The sequence below is a fragment of the Buceros rhinoceros genome, unplaced genomic scaffold (assembly GCF_000710305.1).
Source record: "Buceros rhinoceros silvestris isolate BGI_N320 unplaced genomic scaffold, ASM71030v1 scaffold1112, whole genome shotgun sequence".
Classification (NCBI taxonomy): Eukaryota; Metazoa; Chordata; class Aves; order Bucerotiformes; family Bucerotidae; genus Buceros; species Buceros rhinoceros.
Genome location: NW_010399327.1, coordinates 241,015 through 244,339, shown reverse-complemented (window position 1 = coordinate 244,339; position 3,325 = coordinate 241,015). Strand labels below are relative to the sequence as shown.

Sequence of the window (3,325 nt, the reverse complement as noted above, 5' to 3'; positions counted from 1 at the left end):
TGCAGACACGAGTCCATACCACTTTGCTGCGCCACTTCATAAAGTGGTCTTAGCAGTTTTATTACAGGTATTCCTTAGCTGTAAAGGCTTCAAAAAAACAAACAGAAAGAAAATTTATAGCTATCAGGTCACTGCCAGAATGGGGTTTTTGTGTTTGTTATTTTCAGTTTTAATCATCTGCTACCAATAAATTCCACTGCCCTTGTGGAAACTTCTCACATTAACATTGATATATTATGGGTGTTTTAAAACAGACAATAAAAATATTGCACTTACTAATTAAAGCAATTCATGTATTCAGCCAGGCAAGTGCCAGAAAGAGTTGTGGTTTCCTAGTTGTTGGGTGCCTTGAGCAATACACCTGTTATAAATTCTTAATTGAACTTTGCATTATGGCCAGTGTGATTTGGAATAATCATAGCTGTTTTATTTGGCTTTTTTTTTTTACCTCCAGCTCTTCATTGAGAAGTGTATCAACTGGATCTTCAAGACCTTCCAAAGTGTGTTTGGTGTGTGGAGATGAGGCATCCGGATGTCATTATGGGGTGGTTACATGTGGCAGCTGTAAAGTTTTCTTCAAGAGAGCAGTAGAAGGTAAGAAAAACACGAAACAAAGACTATCAACAAAAAAGAAAAGACAAAACGTGCAAGTTTGGGTTTTTTAAATAGAATTACATACACGTAAGCACATACATTTTTTTTCTCCTGTTGATATAATTCTCTGTTGTTAATCTTTGAATAAACTCCAATTATGTGGTATAATTTATGTAGAATGTGCCAGGGTGTTTTATGGTGTGTGCTGTCTAAAGGATGAGTTGTTTTACTTAATGCCACTACTGAATCAGGTTCCTTCTCCACCCCTCCAAGCGGATTTTTGTAATTTTTAATGGCCACAGATAATATAGATGTAGACTTATTACTGCTTATCCTGTACTGGAGGATGAGTGTGGTCGTCTCGTGCTCTGGCAGCCTTACGTGACAGTACAATTGATTCAGGTCACTTACTCCCTGTCGGTGTCTCCCAGGCTTTCAACTGCATAGTGCATCTGCTTTGTCTTCCACAAAAGAGAAGTGGCTTTACAGGACTGTGGTAGGTTGGTGAGGAAGCAGGATCTGGTTATGATGCTTTTCTTGGAGATAGTTTTCTTCATTAAGGACTAGAACTTTCATGAGGACTATATTTTGATAGCTTCATCATCACAAGAGCGCTCTCTAATTTATGTTAAGTATGATATAGCTAGTCTTTCCTGGGCATCTCAGTAGAAGGAAGTTAGGATCAGTCAGGGTGGTACAGGACCTCTGGTGGGTGTTGCCTCTGTGGCTTGGGTTTTCAGGGTAAAAGAAAATGTTTGACCTTTACAGACTTTGTAAGCAACTTCTTCAAGTGATAAAAAATAAATTTTTAATACCTAATACAGATTAAGAGTTCATGGCATGCAAAGGACATAAACACTGTATAGGTTCTTTGAAGTCTTTGCTGATGAGTAGATGTTCTTACAATCACTGATGAAGCAGGTAGTATCTACTTACTGATTTGTTTTCAAGAGTAAAAACCTAGAAGGGAGAATATAGGCTCTTAATATGGTGTCCAGCTTGTGCACTGAGAAGAGTGAGGCAGTGTGTGATGTGATTAATTTCTACCATGCTCATTAAATCTGCCGCTGATGGCAATAAGGATTTAGTTCTCTGTTAAATAGACCTGGAGAGCTTGTGCGTCATTGAAGTCAAGACCTCATGTAATATCTCTTTATCAATCTATTTATCTATCTACCTGTCATCAGAAGTGTCAATCTAATTGGAATTATCTTCCCAAAGTTATAAGGACACGGAAAAGGTTTCCCCCTTCTGAAAGCATTCTCTCTTTCTGTTGTGCAATAGTTGTCCTCGAGGCCTTCATTCCCTAACTTCTTCCTTGAGTTTTTAGTCGCTTAAGGTAGTACATGAACTGGAAAACCTTATCTGTGTTCACTGAGTGATTTCCCCCACGTGCTTCCATGTCGCATCATGGATGGATCCTCAGATGTCCGTGTCTAAGCTGGCCTCTGAATCAGTATGATGTATTTGTGTTGTGGTGAAGTTGTGCATACATCTGCACATACTGTGTGAAGTGACAGCACCTTTTGTTATCTTCCATGCTTCTTTCCTGCCTTCCAGTAAAGCTTCCTCCCCAGTCTTGAACCACTGTAATTTCAGGGTACTCTGTGTCTATATTTACCATGCCTTTCTCTTTTGATGCCCTTCCTGGGGATATCCTGATGGGGATATCCCTATCCAGCTTTACAGGATAAAGTAGCAGGACTGCATTTCCAAGCCTCAGAAGACAAAATTACTAGAAAAGGATTACTCTGCAATCAGGCATAGAAATAAGTTTTTAAAATGTAGTTATCAATAATTACTGAAAGTTTACAAGTTAAAAAAAACCAAACCTCCTCAAAAAAGCAAAAAACAGAACATCCCTGTCATCCCTATAAATTTAAGATAGCAGTTTTAAATTAGCTTAAAATGTATGTTAATGTAATAATTCTATAAAATATATGTTCCTACCAGTATGTGAACATTGTCTAGACTTCTGCTTGGTGTGCACATGACTGCAAGCTCTTGATGCTACCAGTAGCGTTGTTGTCAGGCACCCACTGAAAATTTGGCTTGAACTTTTCAAGACATAGGAAAAAATAAATATTTTGACTTCAAACATCCTGAAACTATCACCATGAATAAAAAAACTATCACCAATAATAAAAATTTTTTTGTAGAGTCACTGTAAATTTTTCAGTTGGGTACATGGCCAATAGGAGTTCCTATCCTGAGGATTCCTATTTGAAATGAAATATTTGTAGTAATTACTCTGTATCGTATGTTCTTGAGGTTCTTTTTAAAATGGTGGTAGTTCAGTGCCTGGTATAAATAAAGAGTAAATCAAAATGGAAAAACTACCTTAAATGTATGTCCTGGGCATACCCATCTCAGCTCTGAGCTAAAGCGGTGTTCTTTACTTAAGTACTTACGCTCTCTTCTTTACTACAAAGAAAACAGTAGAACTACCTTTCTGGGGCTTTTGTAAATAGTTTATTTATGTAAAAATGAATTGTTTCTTCTCCAAAAGATTTGTAGTAAAAGAATAGAAGAGATCCCTCAAGTTTCATTCACCATTTCCCTGAAATTGTGTATAGATCTTTGAAAATTTAAGGATATTTTACACACTTCATATGTGGGTGGGCACACGCGCACAAACATATTTTTACTTGATCCACTTGATCCACATTCTTCAGTAGCAAATGACACAAGAAATTATATTCTTTCAGAAATGGTTTTCTCTTCCGCTTGT

General features: G+C 37.3%; 1 protein-coding gene across 1 annotated transcript in view; it reads left to right on the top strand.

Annotated features, from left to right (window-relative positions):
- The first annotated feature begins 455 nt into the window (after positions 1-455).
- LOC104489267 (mineralocorticoid receptor-like) overlaps positions 456-3,325 on the top strand; it is a 91,427-nt gene continuing 88,557 nt past the window's right edge. Inside the window, exon 1 of the mRNA XM_010131408.1 lies at positions 456-594. The gene's annotated coding sequence lies outside the window, so the exon portion shown is untranslated. The remainder of the gene's footprint in view (positions 595-3,325) is intronic.